Genomic DNA, 25123 nt, shown 5'->3' with positions numbered 1-25123 from the left:
AAAAACCTGCATTACAAATTATATTAGTCTGCCTGGGCTGCCATAACAAAACAGACTACATGCCTTAAACAATAGAATTTTATTTCTCACAGTTCTGGAGGCTGGGAAGACGAAGATCAAGGTACCCAGCTAATTTGGTTTCTGGTAAAAATTCTCTTCCTAGCTTGCAGAGGGCCCTCTTCTTGTATCCTCAAGCAACCTTCCCTCAGTGCATGTGCACTGAAAAATCTTGTTCTACCTCTTATAAATCCACTAAACCTGTCAGATTCGGGCTCCCTCTCTTATGACTTCATTTAACCTTAATTCCCTCTTAAAAACCTTAATTCTGAATACATTCATATTGCTAGGATGGGGAGTGGGTTAAGCCTTCAGCATATGAATTGGAGGGGGATACAGTTCAGTCCATAGCATGAATGTATGATTTACTCTTATTGAGCGGTTTAGGGGAAAAAAGAAGCTGACCTAAGTAACTTTGTAAAATGTTTTTGATGTTTTGACTGGAAGCTATATGTGTAAAGTTAAAATTAATTTTATAATTGATGCATAAATTTAACATGTTGTGTTGTTTCATTTTCTACACTCAGCTCTAATAAGAGTTGTTATTAATTTGATGGTGCATCTTAAAATTTATGGCATTTTGTATCTTACAGGAATTAATTTTATAATGTCTTTAAAGCTTGTAGTACATCTTCAAACACAGAATTGGCACTTAATTAATGGTAGCTGTTACACTTATTAAACTTTTACCTAGTTAAATTAACAGTGAATATACAGTATTTTTTCTCTGCCTTTGACATAATATTAGAATATTTCTGTTTCATAAGGGTCATAACAGTAATAGTAATTCTTAAATTACCTGTTCACTTTCTGTAGAATAGATGTCCCATTTACTTATTCCTCTATTTTCAGACATTCAGATTACATCTGGTTTTATACTTTGTTGCAATATGCTTATGGTTGCATAAAGCTATTTTTGAGGTTTTAATCTTAAAACTGAGACATTAAAAACATACAGTGAAGACCAAGCTGATTTTGGAATAGTTCTTAAAAGGTATCTGAATTTGTAAATAAAGCCAGGTGTGGAGAATTAAACTTGGAACTATCCTAATTAATAATTCCCATGGTCTTTTACAGCAGAATTCTTAACCTTTTTTTTTCCCCCTCAGTGTTGCCATGGTTTAATCAATCTCTCTCTCACTTCATTAGCCAGTTAATATATGAATATTATTTTTTAATTTTTAAAACAGCTTAATTGAGGTATGATTTGTGTATTGTGCAATTCCCCCACTTGAAAAGTGCAATTCAGTGATTTTTAGTATAGCCACATATATGTGCAAGCATCACCACAGTAAGAGTTCTTTAAATCATATGGATCTATGTCTTTTGTGAGATATATGATATGTGGATATTTTCTCCATTCTGTGGGTTGTCTTTTCATTTTCTGATGGTGTCCTTTGAATCACAATAGTTTTTAATTTCAACGAAGTCCACTTATCAATTCCTCCTTTTATTCCTTGTGATCTTGGTGCCATATCTAAGAATCTTATGCCAAATCCAAGGTCATTAAGATTTTTCCCATATGTGGAATCTAAAAAACAAAAACAAAAACAAAAAAAACAAAGCATAAATACAAAACAGAAATAGACTCATAGACATAGAATACAAACTTGTGGTTGCCAAGGGGGCAGAGGGTGGGAAGGGATAGATGGGATTTCAAAATAGTAGAATAGATAAACAAGATTATACTGTATAGCACAGGGAAATATACACAAGATCTTATGGTAGCTCACAGAGAAAAAAATGTGACAATGAGTATATATATGTTCATGTATAATTGAAAAATTGTGCTCTACACTGGAATTTGATACAGCATTGTAAAATGATTATAAATCGATAAAAAATGTTAAAAAAAAGAAAAAGAAAATTAAAAAAAAAGATTTTTCCCTATGTTTTCTTCTAAGAGTTTTATAGACTTAAGGGATTTGATAGGTTGATGTGCTACATTTCACTGAGTAAAATAACCTGAAATACTTATAACTGATGGACTTAGAGGAATCAACCGTGGTCTGAATTGGACCTCAGTGTCTTAAATTGTAGTGCTCTTTAGTGAAATTAGGATTGTGATTCTCAATAATCAGACCAGACCTAAGAATCCATTTAAAACTTATTTCTTGGAAATACAGTGATTAACAATTTATTGTGTGGGTCTAAGACACATCTCTAGAATGTACGTGTGTGATATTTCTAGCCTTATAGATTTTCAGACTTTTAAAACATACTTGTATATGATGCATATAGATTCAGTGTCTTACCTTTATTTAATTATATAATTTCCAGTCCTCAATATTTCTTTAAATGCACCATTTTGCAGAAATCATATGAGTTTCTGGCAACCAAATGATTCATCCAGAAGATAAAACAAACTGATTTATGCCTGATGAAAGGGTCCAGGTGTATAATACAATAAAAATAATTTATTGAAAAAACTTTATGACTTTAAAACAATCTTCTGTTAAGATATACCATCCACTTTCCTTCCAAATAATTATCTAAAAAAATAAAATAAAACAACTCCTGGAATAAGAAACTTGGACAGCATGCCGGGGATTCTAGGTAGATGCTACTATTACAACCAGTTAATTAAACAGTAAGTAATTCTTAATCACAGAAATGGTTCACAGAAGTATCGTTCCAATGATGTACTAGCCTTGCATGGGCCAAAGATATATTGCTTGAAATTACTTTAAAAAGAAGGCAACTGTCAGGAAACAATTTTAGAATTCTGTACTATTCACTTTTGTTTAAAATGATGCTGCAACTTACACTCATTTTGGTAATGGAAGTACCAACTAAAATCTTAATAACGTGCTCAGGACAACAGTGTATCCTCATGATTATGTTTCACCCATCATATGGAATAATGCAGAATCCAAGAATTGAGATCAGACATTGCTATAAGCCAACTTGGTTATAGCAGACCAATGCTTTTCATCTCTATCTATGCCATTGTTTTTCAAATAGGCAGTTTTTTTTTTCCTTGAGGGAGGAAAGCTTAGCGATTGAAGTGATGTCCATTGAATATTGATATCTTATATATTTTAAAAAGCCAACTATCCATCTAGTTATGTGATCTTCCCATCTTTCCTATTCACACTCAGTATGTTGCTCATACTTGAAGTACAACATTACTTTGAATGATGGCGTGTCATCGTTAATTAAACTGAGTTTCTAGACCTGAATTTTATGTTTTATCCTTAAGCCTCTGGTTTAAAACAGAAAGAAAAAAGAAAAAGGAGAGAGGAACAGAGAGACAGAAAGAAAGAGAAAGAAAGAAAGAAATTCTGGAGAGTCAGGAAACCAGAATTGAAAATGAGCAAAAGAATGAGAGTTAATTATGACTGTTGAGTGGATTTCACCTCTGGAACCGGTGCACACTGTGATGAAGACTGTACTGTAGTGCCTAGGAAGATGTGTATCAGACACAGTTTCTCCTCAGAGACCTTCCTTGCCAGGTCTCCACAACCACTAACCATCCCCCCAAAAAAACCTAGGTAAGAAATGCTCCCTCTATTTTTAACTCACTTGGTACACTTCTCCCTTTATTTGACTTGAACATGCAGGAGGCTGTGCACCGGGCTGTGAGTCAGAGGCAGGGTCTCCGTCTTGTTGACCAATATATCTTCCATTTTTAGCACAGAGAGTGTGACAAATATGTGTTGAATGATGACTGTTGGATAAATATTGTATGTGAGATGTGTGCAGAGGTCAGTGCAGTGTAACAGGGAATGTTCGCAGGGACGTTTTTCAATGGAAGATAGCCTACTGCAGGAGGTTAATTATATGTGTAAGTGATCATGAAGGCATTCCCATTTGAATCTAATGTTTATGCCTGCAAAGCAGTTAAAACAAACAAAAGAAATGATTCAAATCAGTGAATATTAAAACATCACCTCCTCATCCCAACCCCTCTCTAACTTCTTGAATTTAGTAGCTTGATGCTCTACTTTCAAGTCCCCATCTTTCTCAGGCCCTGATTTAGGCAGAGATCCCACCATCCAAAGGCACTTACAGTTCAGTCACGTAACTTTATATCTGGTCCCTGCATGTTACTTACATGGAATCATATTAATATATTCATCCTTAAAATATTGTTAATGGAATAATAGGGAAAATCACTTTTAATAAAGTAAGCATTACTGCAATATGTGTTATTTTCAGATGATTGTCATTAAATTTTAATTGAGTATATACATGAAATAATGTATATACATGAGATATATGTACATATATGTTTAATTGATATATATGCAAAACATTATTAATTTAATTTGAAGGAAACTATCACGTTGCATGTCAAATCACTATTATTAAATCCTAGATAATCTGTGACAATGATATTATTAAACATGAAGAGATATATAATTTGCAATACAATCTCAACTGATCTCCCTAAATGCCATCTGTTAAAGAATGGTAGTGTCTTATTCATTCACCTATACAATATCTCTAATTCTCATCTGCACTAAATTAACTATGAGATGAGACCATCCATGATCACTTGAACCTGTCTTAAAAATTTGTTCTAGGAAAGTTGTTGGCCCTGGATTGATAGATTTGACTCTCATTCTGTTCATAAAACTCCATTGCTGTACAGTATTGGATTAAACTAAGCTCTGATTTGTGTTTTGAAACTTCCAGAGTTCCACTGTGAATGTTCTACTGACTTAATCTCTCCTCCCAGAAAAAGACCACTAAATCTATCTGTTATGTTCCAAATTTCAAATGCAAAACGTATTAAAGTTAAATATTAAAGTTGCCTGTAAAATATTACAACTTATAAGATTCATTGATGGATATGCTTGAACATGCTTGAAGGTGTGCAGTAGACGGGTAGACAACAGTGATGTTTTTAAAATAATTCTATTTAAGAGAACCATTTCAATTTGCAGACTTCATTTTTGTTGCCTGTTTGTATGGAATCCCAGTCACCAGTATCTGCTTGAAGAAAACCTTCTTCTAGAAGTCACTGCTGGAAATCATTAGATGCATTTTCATGGTTAAAACAGTTCCCTATTTAAATGGCCATCCTCTTCATTAAGAGAAGTTTTCCACATGTAGGGTCTATGTCATAAGCCCTGTGTTAAGCCTTGCTTTGCAAACTACTCTTAGGCAGTGCATTGAGGGACTGTAAATGATTCCCTGAGAACTGGCTAGCATTCTTGTCTGAATACACTCTTCTCCTGCAACGTAAAAATTAGGTATAAAATATAGATAGACACTGCTCATGCTGATGATCATAATTAATATTTTAATACTAGAAAGACAGAAAGAAAGAGAGTCTTCTATAAAGACTAACTCATCCTTACAAGTTACAATCATAAATATACATACACACATTACATATATCATACATATATATTGTTACATATTCTGAATTCTAAGAATAACAAATATAGTCTTGTAGAAGTTTATTAAGCTTCTACTGTGTGCCAAGTAGTGAGTACAGCCAACATTATTTGGTGAAAAGAGCACTGTCAGGAGACAGATGATCTTGATTAAATTGCCTGTTTTACTGTTTTACAAAATTTTAGTTCTTGAAGAAGTTCTTTTAGTTTGTATTTGTACTTCAGTTGTCCTCCTATGTGAAATGGAGTGGGAGGGGCAGTAAGCCCTGCCTCAAGGGGTTTCACACAAGGATTAAATGAAATGTTATCTGTAAAATACTTGGCAGAGTAAGTGGAACATTATAAGAACTCAACAAATGTAAGTTTACTCCACTCATGAGTTATAGGGACATCAATAGAATATATAAGACATGGCTTCTGGCTAAGAGAAATATACTATCTGCTGATACAAAAGTCAAGGGAGAATCATAGGAGAAACTGAAAAACTATCCAGAGGGGGAAAAAAGAATCTTATTTCATTGTCAACCGAGTAGTAAATGTTCAAATTAAAGGGAAGGAGAAACAGCTCTAGAATAGTTTGAGGCAGCCCACTGGACAAGGGGGTTAGTAAATGGATAGTGTCTGAGTAGGTAAAAAATCACAACTGAAGTCATACACAGGCAAATTGGGTCTCATTTTTTTTTAGTCATGATCTTTCCATCACTTTTACCTACTGAAAACTAAAAGCCACAACTTCTTTTCGTAAATGAGGCTGAAGAGGTTTGTTTCACTTGACTGTTCATATTTGAGAAGTCTTTGCCAAACATCATACTCATGGCCCTGTCTATTAAAGAAAAAAAAGACTCAGTAGGAAGAGGCCAGTGGAGACTGCATACTGATTAATAACTGTGCTTATAATCTCAGATTACCCCAGGAATCTGGTCCTCCCTCAGTCACACCTGTTTGGTGACTTTAGACAAGGACCGCTCCCTCTTTAAGCCTCAGTTCTGTTATCCATAGAATGAGGCAGTTGCAACTCAGAATCTCTGAATCCCTTCCAGCTCAGGTACACTTTCAGTGCAAGCTCAACTCTTCTATTGCCAGAAAGTCTTAGGTGTCCAGTGAGCTGTGAAAAGGAAACCTATTAGGGACCGGAACATGGAAGCAAGTGTGAGATAATTAGATGAGCAAGCACAGCGGGGAGGAGTTGAGAGGAAACACCAGTCGCCAGAAAACTGGGATTTAAAACCATGAAATTGCTTCCAAATGAAGAAAAAATAAACACTTATTTTCAGGATGGCTTTTAGGATAATGAGAAAAGCTTGGTTCCTCTCTGTTTGGTGGTCAACACTGAACAAGGAACCAGCAAACAAGATGCATGCATCTCTAAGTTCACCATTAAAACACGTACTTACTACGTCTTTCCAGGATCCTTCCTCCCAAGACATTTTCTCCTTGTTCGTAGATTAGTTTGGCTAAATTTAATGTATTTGGCTTCTGGAGAGTGAGTTGGAAGTTGCTTTCACTATGAGAGGAAAGAGAACTCCATCATCTCTTTCCCAATCCCCCACCCTCCTAGGAACAGCCTTGAGACTATTCCAAAAATTGCTCAAAATACTAATAACATTCTTGTGAAGTTTACTCAGTAACCACAGGTAATTATCCCCCAATTATAAAAGGACCGAAGCTTTATGGGCTATTCAAATGCTAATCTCTTAACTCTCCTCCTTCAACCATCCTATAAAACTTACAAATTACAATTGTTTTGCCTACACAATACATACAACTAATTGTCGAGAAAACGGTAAAATTCACTTAATGATTAAATATTTTGTTAAGGTTTTAGTGGCAGCGTGGTGGTTTTGCAGTTGCTAGGAGATGAACTTACAGCTTGAGTCCTTATGCTTTCTTTTTTATTTCAATATAAATAGATATTAGTGTTTCATATCAAGTCCAAGACTTAACTCCCATTTGTTTTCAATAATTATCAAAATAATTCTGTTTTCCTTTCATTTTTCTAATAAACCCCTCAACATTTATGAAGTCATCAGGAAAAATAATTTTTTTTCCTATTCTGATTTCCTTAACTAGAGTGTGTACATTTTGCATTCTGCTTTTAGGTTACAGACACTAAAGTTGGAATTCCTCATCTTCAGCTCCACGTTAGCTACTATAAAGTATTCACCCTGGATTTGTTCTCCACCTGCTTTTTTTTGAGTTGAGGTAGGTTTAGCTCAGCAGTACAGCAGCTTAAAGAACAAAGGAGTCAATCATGTTTCTCTCACATAATTGTTCTGAGAGAAAGAGGCTGATTTGGTGCTTAGTTGTACTCCTCACAATCATTTTTGTGTAGTGGCTGGTGGAGCAGGACAGGGTAGCAGTCTTTGCTCCTGGAGACAGGGGGAGGTTAGAAGTTATAGGGGGAATTGAGATCAGATTGGCTTATCAGATACCAGGGAAACCAGCAGAGGGGCACACCCCTCATTGCCCCATTTGATAAGAACAGTTGTTAGCTGGGGCCTGGGGCAAGTCTGGAGGATGTCAGTCTTGTGAGTAGGGTATAGGTGAAGCAGGCATTGGCCAAGCAGGAGCTGGACAGAGAGCTAGGGAACAGCCATCTTGAGATGCCTGACCATACACATACCTAAACATGCCTATATAAATTGCTGGTGTATAAAAGCATTAAATATATGATAACACATAATGTTTTATTAGTATTACTGTTTCAAGAACCAAATTTAATGTACATAACCTTTGCTTAAATATTTCCAATTGTAGGGAATAATAGTGGAAAACATGAACTCTTGAGTCACATTTCCTGACTTCAGATTCTGACCCTTCTTTGTAAAGCTCATTAGACAAGGCAACTTGTCTTTCTACACCTCATTTTATCATGCATAAAATGGGGATACTAATAGCCCTTACCATATAGTATTGCTATGTTAATAAGTATAAAGCTCACATAATTGTCCTTATCACTAAGATCTATAATGTATTTTTATAATACGTATGTTATCCTTTTTTCCTGTGTCAGTTTATTTGAAGGTTAAAGGTCACAATCCTGGCTGCACATTTAATCACCTGGAATGTTTTCCAAATTACCAATACTCTGCCTCTACCCCTAGAACACTGTTGTCTCATAAAAAACACTGCAAAGAAAATATGTAATTTAAAATTTTTTCCTAGCCACCTTAGGAGAAAAAAAGGAATAAAGAAGCAGGTAAAATTAATTTTAATAAATATTTTATTTAACCCAGTATGTTTTAAGTATCATTTCAACATGCAATCCAGATAAAATTATTGATATATTTCACATTCTTTTGCATTGTTGAAGACAGATTATTCACCAGACAGTTGCCAAAGGTGGCAAGACAGGTATTATTGAAGACTTTTGCAGTAGGAGAGAGAGACTGACTTCAACTCCAAACATAACGAAGACAACTGAGAATTTATAGCCAAGAAGAAGAATGAGGAGGTCATAAATGGAAAACTACTAAGAGAAGACGTCAAGGAGAGTGGGAGTCCCACTAATCTGGCCTAACAGAATTCTTGCTTAAGACTAGCCAAGGACTTAGACATCAAGGTTGAGAAACTAAATCAGCTACCAAGAGTGGGAGGATTCTCAACAAACTAACCTTGCAGGATTTTTACTAAAACTGGATTTGTGAGGCCAAGGATGGGGTTCAAGGATGAAGCCTACTTGAAAAGAGGGATCAGAGTGTGAAGGAAAAACCGGCCTGGTCTGACAAGATAACTCACAAGTCTAGGAATGTGGAGAGGCTGGGCTGGTCTAACAAGATAACTCACAAATCTAAGTATTGGAATACTGATCTGAGTTCTGCTAGACTAATTTGTAAATCTAGGTTAATTAGTGTTGGTTTGCTATTTATGTGTTTTTGCTAGCCAGCTGGATTTTCAAAGATACATATCTGGCTTTGGAATGTTGGTTTGCTGCCTCCCCGCCTCCACTTTTGTGATGATGATACTGCTAAAGCTGTTCCATGCCTATTGGCCAAATACCCCAAGCTTGTACTTTACCCTATAAAACCTCATGTGCACATCTTGAAGGTGCTCAGAGCTTCGGAGCAGAAGCCCCTCTGAGCCCGCCGGCGTAATACATCTGTGTACTCCAACCCTCCGAATGGTGCTTGTTTCTTGACTGGCCTGTCGTCTCCGTAACAAGAGGAGTCTGTCTAAAATCTGGTCAAGGAGAAAGTCTGTCAGTAAGTTTGTGTTAGTATTTGAAAATACTAACTAATAGTATTTGAAAATTCAGTGTGTATTTTTCACTCACAACTCATCTCTCTCAGACTAGCCACCTTTCAGGGATGCTGAGTAGCATCATGTAGGTGTGTCTGCTGTATCGGACAATGCAGCCCTGGAAACTCCGATTCAGTGCATCTCAGGTAATTCCCGGACATCCCTATATATATACCTGTGTGTGTGTGTGTGTATATATATATATTTTTTTAACTCCTGAAGCAATACAGTTGTGCAGTCAGTTTGAGAACAAGGATGTAAGAGCTTGTTTGTTCTATGGTGCATCTGTTATTGTTTCTTTTATGAACTTCCGTAGCAAGGATGTCTTAGACATCATTGGCTTTCTGTCATGTTTAAAACCTTCCTAGACTATTCAATCACGTGTAAATTATATAAGAAAGATTTATTTTGAGGAAAGGACAGAGGTCATTTTAGGAAGCCAGCATCCTCTAAACTTTTTGAGCTCTTTATTGCTTGAGTTTCTTGTTGATATTTAAAATCAAGCATATGTTTCCAGAAAATAAAGTAAAACTGTGACTTTGAGAAAAAAGACAACTTAGAATAAATCCACTGTTAGAGATAAAAACCAAACTCATAACTATATTTTACATATTTAAAATATTCTTTTGGATAAATCTTCATAGAAAGCTGATTCTAAACTCAGGCATGTGATGCACAATCCATGAACTGCACTTCGAATATTATTGCTTTTTAGTCTTTCAAAGCTTCCCCTAATTATTCCAGGGTAAATTTGACTATGTAATGATGACCTCTGGAAAGCTGCCTTTTTGCCTTCAGACTGGAGTTGAATTTCCCAATCACCAGAACAAAGGCTGCCTTATAAAGGGGCTAGTCCTGGACTTAAAGAAAAAAAAAAATCACAAGAAAATGTAACTGAACACAATAGCCATTAGTATTCCACAGGGAGGATTTGTGTTTTGTGTTTGAGACAGTTCACATTGAATTGAAGGTCTTAGCACTCCTTTGAGGCCTCTCAGGCCCCTATGGTGACTCTTGAAAAGGCTTTCATTTCTTCAATATATATAAATTGCGAAGGGTGAAGTCCATATGATTTAAAGCTAACATCTCCTTAAGAGCTCAGAGGAGACAAAGGTTTTACTAAATGAAATAGTAGAGGAAATTGAAGTTCCAACATTTCAATATAGTATGATTGTGAAGATAGAAAATAATATTTAGTGAAATTTAAAGTTCCGGCTCAGAGTGTATCACTCTTAATCTATATCTGTCCCTTTCATTTAATTTATCTGACATGTTTCGTTCCTCTCAAGGGAATTCTCAAACACGATCTATTGGATAAAGAATTATTAGTGAGATGGCCTTGGGGGTCACTTCTTATAATATGTTAATCAGACTTAGATGGGAGTACATTTTAAAAGAGCACATGAAGGAAGTTGTATCTAATACACATGCACCTTCACCAAAGCTTTACATTGTCATATGACATAATATAATCATTTATAGTGATATACTTCATTTTATTGTTTTGAATTTCCGCTAAAATATTAGAATCACTTTTCTTTGTAAAGATTTAAGCTACAGGATTGATAGATAGATCCCAGCTGTGAATTACTCTCATTTGAAGACGCCATTGCATTTAACATTCAGTGGATAAATGGTTAAAATGGGGTTTCTTTAGGCTCAGTGAGATACTAATGCTGATGTATCACCTATACTTAGTTGTCACAAGTCTGAGTTGCCCTGTATCATTAACTGGAAATCCTAAGCTAGCGGCAATGTGTTAGAGTTACTGTGTTGTGTGTTGTTGGAGAGTGATAGAAGCCCTTCATTTCCAGCAGAAGGAAAAAAAAGAAAAGTAAAAGAAAAAAAGAAAAGAAAGAAAGAAAAGGAAGATTTTCTGTAGATTTGCCCTCCTTATCTATCAAATGTACTGCAAATAAATGCAAGCACTTCCATGAAATAGGAGGGGAAAGTGCAGAATAGAATCTTCAGTGATGTTTGGAAAACTGTAAGTTTTATAAATATATCCTGTTGAACTCAGTGCTTTGATTTTTAACCCACATCTAATACATGCGGAGATGCTAACCTGGTTTCAGTATTACTGATTTACTTGTTCTTTTGTTGTCGGCAAGAAGTTCTTATCTTGTCGCAGAAAGAATTCAGAAACAAGACATGGAGGTCAAGAAAGCAAAGCAAGAATTTATTAAGGGATAGACAGTTTGCTCTCAAGGAAAGAGCGGGCAGACCCAGATAGATAGTTTGCCCTGAGTTTCCTTGGCAAGCTCTTTATATGGGTGTAAAAACAAATGGGCAGAATATTCATTGCCGGGGAGGTTTGGGGTTGTCTTTCCTGACCTTTCAAAGTGCGGTGGAGGAATTTTTTTACCTTATTTAGTCTTGATTGGGAAGTTGGATGAGGTCATAATGATCAAAAGGTTACTTTCAGATGGTGGGGATTCCTGTCTTTTACCACCCTTCTGCCTCCAGGACACTTGTCAACCCAGAAGGTATGTATTTTTTAATCATTCCAGAGGATCCTGTTTTTCTTGGTTTGTCCAAGGACCCCCATTGTTCACAAGATGTATGATTTTCTGCCATTTGGCCCATGCTCCCTTTCTTTGCTCACATCAAGTAGCTACCTGCCTGCTCTTAACACTTTCATTCTTTCAAGAAATATTTCACATATATGTAGGGGTGGAAAAATTTTCCTTCTACCCTTCTAGGTTCTTCGGCTGGTCTAATAATTAAATTGGCATAAGACAGGTTAACAGAAGAAAAACAAACTTAATTTTGTATGTATAGGAGCCCCATAGAAATATGGGACTTAAAGGCAGTCAGGCAACTGAGAACTGTCTGCCATTTAGAGCAGGAATGGGGTAGGGGCCTGAGGCTTCAAAAAGGAGGGTAGTTCACAATATGATGTGAAGAGCAGATGTTTGGTGGTTAGATGTTTGCTGTGCCATGTAGGTGAGTCTTTCAGATAAAAAGTTATCTCTGGCAGTCACTCTCTTTTGGAACCTAGTCCTCTATCTAAATTATTGTAGGAGTTAAAGGAGAGATAAAGGTTTTTCTTATGTCTGCTGGGTCTTGATTGCCTCCAGCTCAAAACAATCCACATGTTAAAGTGGCATATTTGGTGGCGGGGGGTGGTGGGGTGGCACATATTTGTGTATTCTGTTCCCCTTCCTATACCTATGAGTCAGTGTCAGGCCTGAGTTCAGGGGATTGAACCAAAAGCCCACCAGATTAAGCTCCTATCTTCCTAGAGCTTACAGCCTAGAGGAGAAAAAAGCACAAATAAATATGCAATTACAAAGTACTAAATAAAAGGAAAGCATCTGGGGCTATAAGTATAGATGATAAAAGGGCCTGCTTTACCCTGGGGAAATCAGGGAAGTCTTCTTGGAGACAGTGACATTTAAGATGAGCCCAGAAGGTAGAGTAGTAACTTTCAAACACCTACTTATCAGGTGGTGTTTTTCAAGGCCCAGAGTTTAAAGCTAAGACCTAAAAATCCACTAGAGGAATAGACATCTGTACAACCACAGTGTTGAAAATCCTCCCTAAAAATATTGTCATATCTGTGTCCCTCTGGAACCTAGTTCACATCATGTCCCTTGTCCAAGTCATTTTATGGCTTAATATTATCTAATACTTTCTATATATTCACATAGAAGTCTCATTTATTTCCAGAGTCCTTGATAACTTGACTGGTGTGGACAACATCTGAAAGCTAGTATAGGAAATTAAATGGTGCATAGAAGCATATGTATTATTATTATTATTTTACTGAAACACACATTAGATTTTCCTAAGGAAAAAAAAAAAAAAAGAAAGGAAAACCTTTAGTAAAATGCAACTGCCTATCAGGGAGTTTTCCAAAGGACCTCTTGAAAATATTAAATAAACTGACATACTGAACTTGCAATCCCTGAGCCAAGTCTGCTAAATATTAGATATTAAAATCCATGTGTGAAAGATAGAACCAAGGGACTCATTTTTTTTTTTAGCCTAAATGTGCTGTTCTAATAACATTGTCCATGAGATATGTCACTGCTACTGAGAAGGAAGACCCAGAGTTCTGTGAAAACTGAACACATGGTTTACAACATTTTAAAATAACATTCATTTGAAAAAAATACTGATAGTCTAAATGTTTACAAAAATAATCTTATGATTTCCATTAGTGGGTCATGAAATAGATATGAGAGAGCTGTATATTTTATTTTTAAAAAAAATTCAAATAAAGTAGAATTTATTTTTAAAGTAATATATTCATTGATCTAGAATGGACTTTATTTTAGAGATCATCTCTTATATAGTCTGACCTCCCCATTTTATACACAAGCACTTGACTCAGGCAGGTTTTTGGGCATGCCCCCAGATTATTCCAGAGGTTAGTAACAGAATCAGGAAAAGAGTCCTGGTCTCCTGACTGTCAGCCCGATGTTATTTCCAACCCGCAGCACTGGCTGCCTTCTCTTTATGACTTGGTCCGTGTTCCACAGGGGAGACCATTGAAGGAGGAAGGGTGAATTAAATGCTGAGCTACCTGTGCATTTTCAACACTGCAAAATGAAGCAGCACTGACTCTCCCTAAGTGAAACACGGAATAAGTATTCACATTACAGAAACAGAAAAATAAAGATCTGGTAACTTCTTTAAGAAGCTACTAAAATACTCAAAAATATTGACCATAGTCTCTCCCCTTAGTAGTCTGTGGAAGTTGACAGGACACTCAGACAATTTAGATAAACATCAGTGTTCTAGAGTATTGCAGATCTGTATTGCAGAGCATTTTCACAGCAGGGGGTTCAGTATCGCTGGAATTTAACATATAATTGGATGAATTTGTTTAAAGTGCCGAAGGCAGGCCTATCTTGCATATCAAAGAAGAAAGAGAAAGAAAAGGAGCTCTGCCAAGGCTGAGTTCTGGTAAATGGTAGATCCGAGCAAAACATCCCTAGTTTGCCCAGATCTTACGTGACCTTGTGGAATAAGCATTTGCTTTACTGACCACAGTGCCAAAGACCAAGCCTTTGTCTTTTTGTCTGCCTTTCTCTCCCTCCTTGTCCCTTGTCTCTCTCCCTGACTTAGATGTTGCTGATTTTTGGTTTTCACTTTTATATTTTGTATAGAGTCTTCTTGCTGACACTCACCTCTCCTTCCACCTTCGTCTATACAGGTACACATATAAGTGTCTGACTTCACCTTTTCCACGAAGCCTCTGCCTTTCCTCCATCTACAGCTACTCCCAGGATCTGACTCATTTCTTTTTTTCCAGTTCTCACTCTCATAACTCAATCAGAAGGCAGTCTAAACCAGTGAAGAGTGTGTGTCCTAGAATTAGGTGATCTGCTCTGAGCACCAACTGTAGCTACAGTGGTTGTTCCTGAGCAAGTGGTTTTAGTCATAAAAAGCTAGGTTTACTCACCAGTGAAATGCACATTTTGAATGGGGTTACGCCAGCATGAAAAATGACAGTAAATATCAGCTATTTTAAATTATTTTTAATCCTGGTGTAATCCCAGTCATTATCTAATTACTTACTCCTCTTTGCTTTTTGCATTATAGATAGAACTCAGATCTAGCCAATCTTCACACAAATCTGCCCTTAGCTGAGACCTGAAAATAAAGTCATCATCTTTGTATCTTAGGTTTATGGAAAATCTTTGAATAATGTTGGCTGGAAAAAAAAAAAGAATGACTGTAATACAGACTTCCTCAGGTTGTCAACATTTCTTCAGGTTGCAGTGCCATTAATGGGGACACTCAGACAACCACTCTAAGTCAGAAGTCGTGACCTCAGATGGTCACATTATATGTAAAGGGAAAGGAGGCATATGAAATTCTTTATAAGGAGGTGTTTTTTTCTTACACTCAAGAAAAGGCACTCCCCTCTCTGCAGTTAATTTATGGAATTAATAGTTGAAATAAAGCCTCTGAACTCAAATTGAGCTATAGGATGTGTGGTATAAAGTAGAAAGGCCAATTATAAAGCTTCTAAATCAAATTAGCTGTATATGTGAAGCATTTGTTTTGCCTTTTTGTGGTCTTTTAAATTTTGTTTTGTTTTGTTGCTAGCAATGGAAACCATAGTTGAGTCAAGAAAAAAGAAAAAGAAACTAAGGGAAGGGAAAGAAAAGACAAGCATAGAAAAAAGAAAAATAAAATAAATTTGACATAAGTTTATGGAAAAGTTCAAAAAGTCAAAGAAAAGCTGAAGGACCACAGCTGGAAAAGGACAGGAGCCAGGAGTCAGGACAGCTTGGGGGTTTACTGTAAGGACATCAGGGGTAGTCTTACTATGGGCCACCTGTGATGAAGCAGCTTCAACACGTGTGTTGCTTTTTCTGCTCAAGACTCACATATCCTGGAGGATGAATCAGATTTTCCAGTCATGCGTCATATGCACAAATTTAACCAAGGAAGATCTAGACATTTGGCTTGCCTTTCCAACCAGGACCTTAAGCAAATTGGGAAGAGAGGCAATTCTCCAAGGCAGAATAGAGCGGCTGACACTAGAAGACAAATGTATCCTAGACTAGCCAACTAAACAAATCAGCACAATGGTTTTCATGTGGGGGTCTGAACATTCTGGGAAGTTTTATCAGTTTCAGTAATTTTACTGGAGTAGCCAGTGAAATATGACACTGGCAAGGAAATCTACAAAATGATTGTTTCAGTGTGGGAGCTTGTAAATCCCATCACGCAATGACACTGTAGCTAATCTGTGCATATCACCACGTTATCTTCAAAATCCATATGCTAATTTAGGTTGTAGTATTAACATCCAATGGGTAAGAAATACGTCCAAAATTTCCTGAATACTTATGATGATGAGCTGCAAGAAACCACCCCCTTGGCATGTCACAGCAATTGTTCAGAGGTCTATACCAGCTGACCGACCCACCGCCCTGACCCTAGTCTTACTTACATTCTCTTTACTTCAGGTTTAGATAACGTTTTTCTTCTTGGCTGATTTAAGCAGCTTGCGCAACACGATTCAATTATTGCACTGACTCAACACTGAGACACTTATAATATTGGGACTAAAATCACAATATTAATCTTCAGTTTAACATACTTAATCATGAGTCATAAAATGACCCCATATTTCATTTTTATACGACTTATCAAGGTATATGGAGCTCAGTTACACGTCATCTTCCTTATGTTTTGTTTGGGGATTTTATTTATATAGACTTATTTTCCTTTTCTTCTCCAGAATATAGTTGCTAGAGATCACAATGTGTACAAAATTGAGGGGAAAATTCTGATATTTAACATATTCTGTTATAATGCCATAACTCACTGGGTAGAATAGTAGGAACACACAAATGATTATTTGGGGACCTAGTCAGACTGTGGATAGAACAGTGACTTTTCCTTCTACAAAGACACATACATGCACACACACACTCACACACACACATCAGTCAATGAAATGGAGCAGACAGAACTCTCAGTTTATATTTTCAGACACTCAAACTCATTCTTATATTTTAGTCATGCAAATTTAAACTTTATGACTGAGAATTTTTTTCCCTGTGTGTAAGTTCAATATAATTAAAACTTCCCTAACTACATTAAAGTAAAAGGTGAGGACTCAGTGACCTCACTCACAGCAAAAGAAACATATACACTGTAAAGTTCTAGACATGTTATTAGTTTTAGTACCAATGGGCTTTTGGCATTTTGTAAATAAATTTCTCTAGCCAAAGGGTATAGGACTTTACTTGAATACACTGTTAAGGTTTCAAACACAAAGATTTCATAGGGGAATGATTTTTCCAAAAGTGCACTGTATCATTCCTTTCTCCAATTTAACTCCTACTCAATCCTCAAGGTTCAGCTAAAATCCAACTTACTGTATGAAATCTTATCTAACCCCTTCATCTTAAACTGATGACAATTTTATGACAGTGCAGCTACAGGCAGGGATCGTCTGTGATTTCAACAATTTTCAACATGTAGAGAGAGAGCATGGAGAAATTCAAGACCAGAAAGAATGGAAATCTGAAAAAATAGCCCTGTTTGAGAGACTAGACTAACCTGTCAGTCAGGAAAGGAGTGCCCACAATTTAAATCCTAGTGGAATATTGTTCAGGGAAATGATGGTGCTGAGAATACTGCATGAGCGTTTCCTAGCAATAGCCAGATTATCAGGATTTGTCAGAACAGTGCTCATAATTCCAAAAGACATGCCCTTATGGAAGGGAAGTGAATCGATTGACAGAATCATGGATGCTAAATTACGGTTTAGCCAGATTCAAATCTATTTACTCTTCTTGTGAAGTTGTGGTGGCTTAACCTCTCTTAGCATTATTAACTTTATTTGTAAAATGGGGATAAAGTCTACTTAAATATGACTTACAATTAAATGGAACAATCATGAGTGTATAACATATGTACAAAAATAGAATTATAATAATACTGATTCCATCTATTCTGTGTACACTACAGAGATAGAGTACTGGCTGGCAGCAAAGGGTGCAACTCTAGGTATAGAGGACAAAAATGCAAGGTGCAAGTGAAAAAACAGAGCCCCAGACTAAGTGATGGGTTACAAGGGGTTGTTATTAAATTCTTATTTTACTCAACTTTGCAAATATTTAGGTCTTGTCTACTCATGACTGCAAACTTAGGCACCCTCTCTAAAACCATCTTTCCCAGTTATCAACCTCCTGTGGTTTTTGATTGTTTTTGCTTTTGTTTTTGTGTTTTATGAGTTGCTGCTTATATAGCAAATGTCTTTGGCACCTACCTGCAGTTTACCAAACATTGTGCTAAGTGTTATTGAAAATTCAAAAGAAGAAATATACTCTGCTCTCAGACAACTTTTATTCTTGAAGACAAGAATGATGCACATCAACTAACAGAAAAGAGTATCAAAACACAAATGAGAAATATATTATTTAACCTGAGGGTTAATGAATTTTTAATGAATTTAATGAATTTCTAATATAAGCTAGGTAGTATCAAAATAAGCAAATATTCATGCTATAGATGGTATTGTAAATTGGTTGAGCTCTTGAAATAGTGACTCAGGATAAATAATGCTCAATGATTAACTGTTATTTCAATAAATTAATATATGCATAAATTATTTTGGAAAGCATTGGGAAGTTACATATCAAGAAAATCTCAAACATTATTTATATATTTTGGTTAGTGATGAGAAAAAAGGATACACACAAATGCGCACACACACACACATATATAAAACATTCTTATTTATCATATGAAATGTATTAAAGTTGTATGTCCATTAATGGCTATATTATATATTCACTGATCAAATCATTATTAAAATGTTAGCATGGGAATTATATGTTTGAAGCAGTTGGGAATACTAGATGTAAAATTTACATCTCTTATTTTTTTCCTTGGATTTGATACTCTGTTTCTGCTTTTGTTTGAATTTTATCCTGATGCATATTTTTATGTAATAGCCAGAAATTCTTTATGAAATGTATAGACATAAATATAGACAAAGAATTAAAATACAGAGTCACTTTCTGTAGAAGCTGTTTATATATCTAGCTTTTCATTTATTATAACTATTTCTCTCTATTTTCTCTTGGAGCATATAAATTATATATATTTTATATTAATGATTATGCAGATAATATTCTTATCAGCTTTGTGCTAGTTGATAAAGGAGCAGGCTGTATCTTACATGTGATATAATTAAAAATCAGAGAGAAATTAAGTATCTCTCTCAAGGTTCCCAGCAGAACTCAACCCTTTGTCTGCAACCAAACTCTCTTTAAACTGCAGTTTCATGCAAAGATACAAAAGTGTAGATTTTGTTTGTGGCAGAAAACATGGGTTTTGTGCAAGATAAATTTTTCAATTCATGAAGGGGAACAATGAATTCATTAATTGATTTGCATTCTAAGGCATTCAGTATTTTCTTCTGAAGATGCCTTACCCAGTGTTGTGATATAGGAGGTTCAAGTGTTTATTAATAATCATGAAATGAATAATCCCTTACATTAGTACAGTGCTTTACAGATTACAAGGAACTCTAACATCTTTGATTTCATTTAATTCTTTCAAACACCTTGTAAAGGAGGCAGGATGAATTTAATTATCCTTTATTTTATCTGGAAGCAAATTGAAATTCACTGTGGGTGAGCTAATGCTGAAAATTTCACCAAAACTGAAGGGGTTGATGCTTAATTTTGGACTCTGAATTCCAGAACAGTAACCTTTTTTCATTTTCTACTACAAGAACATTTCTTAATCTATAAACCTTTATCAAAGGAAAAACAAATTATGGCCTACCATTATTTTCATATGATTAAAATATGCGTGCACATAAACTGATTATAAACGCCTTAAATTTTTATGTAAAATTACAAAATCAAAAATCACATATAAAATGTTAAAACAATAAAGAGACCCACATGCGTCCAATAAAGTTTAAAAAAATTATCATTTGCAGAAACTAAATTATTGCTCAACATGTCCAAATAGCACCAACTGCTAAGGTCAAGGTTCTTTTGAATTTGCATAGCATAAATTACTGTGTGTGACACGTCAAGACTTAGTGCTTCTTGAAATTTTCTCTGTTGAAATTTCTGAAGAAAGTTCGTTTGGCTCAGCTGTCTGTACTATGGTTCCAGCCTTACTTGGCATAACTGCATCACTAATGCATTAAGTTGACTTCTGTTCTTTGTGCATTAGCCAAACAGTACTGTTAGTTTGAATGTGATCATAAATCCAAATGCAAATATAGGCACTGAACTCCAGAGACAGCCCTCAGTTACAGTGTTCATTCACAGGACTCAGGGTTTGTTTATAGAGTTCATCTGATTACAATCGAAGTGAGTAAAACAAATAAAGACAACTTACAGCAAACCTGTTTGCCTCGGAGAACATTAGCAGACAGCTTCAGAGATTAATGAATATTTTTAGGTATGTTTTACTCTAATGTATAACATTTCCTTAGTGTGGAAAAACATTCAGTAAGTATTTTCTTCTATCAAGCATCATAGTATGTGCCTAAGTTCTCAAAACACCTCAGTAAAAGAGGTATTATCTGAACTTTAGTAGTAGATGGAATGAAGTTCGGTGACAGTAACGTGCTCAAGACTGCAATAAAAAAGCAAATGCTGGAATTGGGATGGTGAACAAAATCTATTTGTACGCTGACGTAGCGTTTCACAGCAAGACTCCCCAAAATATATCACTTTTGCAAGAGGATTATTTCAGCTAATGGCAACAGCAACCCTGTATGCTCAAGAGAAACTACTGCCCCTTCCTCAGCTATCTAAAAGACTTTAGATTGAGGATTTGTCCAGAAAAATTATTACCAGAGATACATTTTATCTCAGTGGCCTCATCTACCTAGCAGGGCAAACGTGTAATTACCAAATATCTGCTCTTCTTATCATTTTGTGAATGACGTCCCTGTCCTTGGTAGTCCCGGGCCCCTGGCCCACTCCTTAGCTCCAAATGTTGTACAGACCTCATTTTACCTTTCTGTCTCTGAACCTTATGGGTATATGGGGTCTCTGACCCTTTCATGGGTAGAGTACATATGAAATTAAATTTTATTTTCTCTTGTTGATTGGTCTCACGTCAATTTAATTCTTGCACCAGCCAGAAGAACCTAGAAGGGTAGAGGGAAGTTTTCTTCCTCCCCAACAGTGACTCTCTTTCACACATGCTGGTCTTGGTCAGGGAATAATCTGTTCACTTACTAAGAACAATCTTGATTTTAGCCAACATCTGACAAAACATTCTGATCATATGGGGGGAAAACGCAGAGAAGAAATATTGATTCCTTGCTAGTGTAGCACTATTTGGTAAATTATAGAGTTATGTAGACCTCAAGGCAAATAGAGTATGAGACATGGGCTTCAAATAAAGTCAAGATTAGTATTTGTGAATGTTTGGGGACTATTTTCTTTGAAACACTTAAGTTTTGTTTTTAATTTTGCTTGCTGAAATGTTTGTTTCTATATTGAAGGAGAAGGCAGTATCCGGCAAATGTTGAAAAAGTGTGCCTTGTAGGTTTGTCAGAAATCTGTAGGTGTTAACAACATAAAACTTCTAAATTCAATGTAATAAATATGCCAATACATTTACACACTTAGATGGAGAGATCAATAAATATTTCTTTATCCCTTTTCCAACAATCAAGTGTCCTGGCCTTATTTATCTTGCTTATGGATAACTTTTTATAAGCCCAAGCTGTTAGCATCTTTCATACACATTTCAGCCTTTTCCCTCCAAACTGCGGCAAGAGGGCAATTTGGAGGGTCTCTTTTTCCCCTCAAATTGTATTGCAAATGCATTTACTCTAAGACTGTCTTCCTGTTTACTCAGTTTTCCAGGTCCCAACTTCAACTTCTCCTTTGCTAATTATTCCCAAGTAAATGGTGTATCATTTTCCCTTAATGATATCAAAGATCTTTCCATATAAGTGGACATTTGGGGTTAATGTAGCTTACATGTTGGGAAGTGATGATTTTATAGATAGAAGGACATTCAATTGTTGGGTTGCAGATTTGAAATACCATTAGTAATAATTTGTTAATGTATGTATTTTTGCAGTTGATTGTGAAATTAATAAAGCCAGGTACTATGCCTATGGTGTTCAAAGCATAGTGTTTGAAACATACTTGTGTTCTGTAAATTTTATTTTGATAGGAAAAAATGGCTGTTTTTTTATTCATTTGTTCAGGCGATTCATCAGTATGTCATTTCTGTTTTTAAGATCTTTCAATTGATAATTCAGTCTGAACTTCAGTATTTCACTTTGAAACACCACAGGGAAGTTTATTCTATTTTTGGATAACTATGGCAGTAAGAGTATTATTTTTTATTAAGCCAAACCTGGCATGTAGCTTATGCTGATTAGTAGTATTTCTAACATTGAGTAATATATCCAACATCATATCATGTTGGAGCTTTATTCTGTATAATGACCTTAGAAATACCTAAGGTGAGAAAATTTTACTACCTTTTTGTCTCTTTTCCAGGGTGAAGATTCATGGGTTTCTGATTTTTGCTTCATTTACAGTTGTTATCATTTTAATGTGTATATGCTTTTCCTTAGTTATATTTCTCTTTAAAAGTAATTCACAGAAGTAGCCTCTGCCTATGAGCTAAAATCTCTTTGGTTATCATAAAGAAGAATGGAGCCCCCTGTCTAGCCTTGTGGGAATTATATTATTTTTGTGAATTCAGTATTTGCTCTACCTTTTATTCTTTTCTGTAACAACAGTAAGATCTCGCTCCTTACAGTGCAATAACTATCTCCCTCAGCCAGATGTACATACCTGTTTTTTTAATATGTAATTCTTAATATATAATTTTAAATATAATATAGGTACTAACATTTATCCCTTTTGCCTTTTTATCTCATCATCTCCTTTATTATATATTACCCTGGTGATATAGCAAATGAAAAGTAGGTATTTCTGTCTTTACTTCTTGATTTGTATAGTCCATCTTCAGGTATGAGTTCTTGAATTCTGATATTTGTTTTCATTAGTTAAATTTTATATACTGTCTAAATCTGACTATGCCTAAAGCATGAAAATTATTTGAGTGATTGAAGTTATAGTATTATCTTACATACTTTATTCAAATGGCAGGTTTATTTCTTTCAAGTTATACATGGATGTCAGATACTTTATATCTACAAGCCTCAGAATATAAAAGTGGCACCAGGAAATATTATACCATTAGACAGTATCCAAATTACATTGAACCCCAAATGGATAATCTTCATATTAAATGTCTAATTATGGGGCCTAGAGTATAATGAGAAGGAATTTAAGTTATCGGCAGCTGCTTCCTTCAGTATTCACTGAGTCACAGAGAAGAAAAACAGACATAACAGAGAAAATTAATGATGAGCCAACATTACATTGACATATTGATGCCTGTATTAGATCTGTATCTATCTTTATCACATATTCAGAAAGCGTGAGAGTTAGAGTGAAGGCTAGAGAGAAAGAAATTAAAATTTTGTCTTACGACTTTTTTTTTCTCTTACAGTTTAACCTGATGTAAAGTAGAAACATTATAGCCTTGGAATTAGAGAAAGCCTAGTGTTAATTTTGTCTTTGGGTGGCATACTTCCATGGCCTTACTTAAATATTTTTATGAGATTCTATTTGTCCTTAATTAAATTGAAAAGCAGGGCATTAGAGACTAATGCTATCAGAAGTATATATATATATTTATTACCCTTGATACAGTGTCTGAGACATTATAAATACTTTCTCCCTTCATCTGGTGCTGCTCTGTCTTTTTCCACATCAGACAGTGACAGTGACAGTCTTCTCTGGGTATTCATCTCCTGTGCCCTTTCCTGAACCAAACTGGATACAAGTGAAGCAAATGATAATCAAATCATAGAATATATTTAACCTTAAAATAAGTTTAGCTTCCAAATCCAAGAAACAGTCACCCTACTATGAATCAATGGAGATGGTCATAACCGTGATCTCAGATGTCCCTTGGATATTTTCTTGAGATTATCCCTGCTTTCCAGCTGTCCCCTCCTGTCTTCAACATCAAGTAGAACTGGCTCACTAAATGTGGCTCTTACCTCTGTCAATTCTTTAAAGCCTGATTAGTATAAAAATTGAAGCCACTAATGCATCCTCATTCTAGGCTTACAAATCTTGCTCACCATGGGCAGACTTCCACATCATCATTTATCATTGTTTGTGGTGTTTCATAATAGCTATCCAGTGTTATCATATTGTAGTCTCTGTCATATCAGATTTAATCATAAGTGAGACATTTGAGCTCATTAGCCTTGGGTCAAATCTTGACTCAATCTCTGGATCCACTTAGCACTCTGCAGATATAAGAGGCTTTTTATAGGGGAGAAGAATTTGCCACCTTAAAATGTGTCTCTTTGGAATATTATTTTAAGATGGTTATTTTCTAAGAAATAGCAGACATGGGGAAAACTCTGTAAACACAAGTAGGAATTGCCCTTTCATAAGAAACACTTACATTTTTAAGGGAACTCTCCATTTGTAAGACTGTCTCCCTGTCTGTATCTGGAAGAGGAGGATGACCAATCTCTACAAACTCATCAGTGGGGAGGGCAATGCCTCTACTCTGCATCACAATCACACTTGTTTACTGTGATTTTCCTGGCCACCTCCCATAACTGACTCTTCCCATTATCAACATCCTCTTTTGTCTTTGGCTGATGATAGCGTTTAAGGTGAGGGCTTTGACCCTTTCAGCAAGTTACTCAGTTTTTCTGGGTCTCTCCCTTGTTTGTATACATGTTATTAAACTTTGTCTGATTTTCTCCTGTTAATCTGTCTCATGCCAATTTCATTCTTAGACCAGCCAGAAGAATCTAGAGAGGCAGAGAACAATTTCTTCCTTCCCAACAGTTTCAGTGAGTGATAGCTATTACTATTAGTATTGGTAATCATTTTTTCTAAATTCCTATTATATCTGAAGTTAGATTTAATGATAATGCGGGAAAGGAAAAATAATTTTCC

General features: G+C 35.6%; 2 long non-coding RNA genes across 2 annotated transcripts in view; one reads left to right on the top strand and one right to left on the bottom strand.

Annotated features, from left to right (window-relative positions):
* Positions 1 to 1202: 1202 nt before the first annotated feature.
* LOC140698143 (uncharacterized) lies at positions 1203 to 17766 on the bottom strand. Its single transcript, XR_012075673.1, has 5 exons — positions 17679 to 17766; positions 9423 to 9584; positions 6796 to 6909; positions 2313 to 2549; positions 1203 to 1588 (listed from the first exon to the last, which is right to left on the bottom strand). It is a non-coding gene; the product is annotated as an uncharacterized lncRNA (long non-coding RNA).
* LOC140698144 (uncharacterized) overlaps positions 9458 to 25123 on the top strand; it is a 62620-nt gene continuing 46954 nt past the window's right edge. Inside the window, exons 1-2 of the long non-coding RNA XR_012075674.1 lie at positions 9458 to 9607; positions 9695 to 9790. This is a non-coding gene — a long non-coding RNA (uncharacterized lncRNA). The remainder of the gene's footprint in view (positions 9608 to 9694; positions 9791 to 25123) is intronic.

Source organism: Vicugna pacos, chromosome 9 (assembly GCF_048564905.1).
Source record: "Vicugna pacos chromosome 9, VicPac4, whole genome shotgun sequence".
NCBI lineage: Eukaryota > Metazoa > Chordata > Mammalia > Artiodactyla > Camelidae > Vicugna > Vicugna pacos.
The sequence above is the reverse complement of the archived record's forward strand: the minus strand, read 5'-3'. Positions and strand labels throughout refer to the sequence as shown.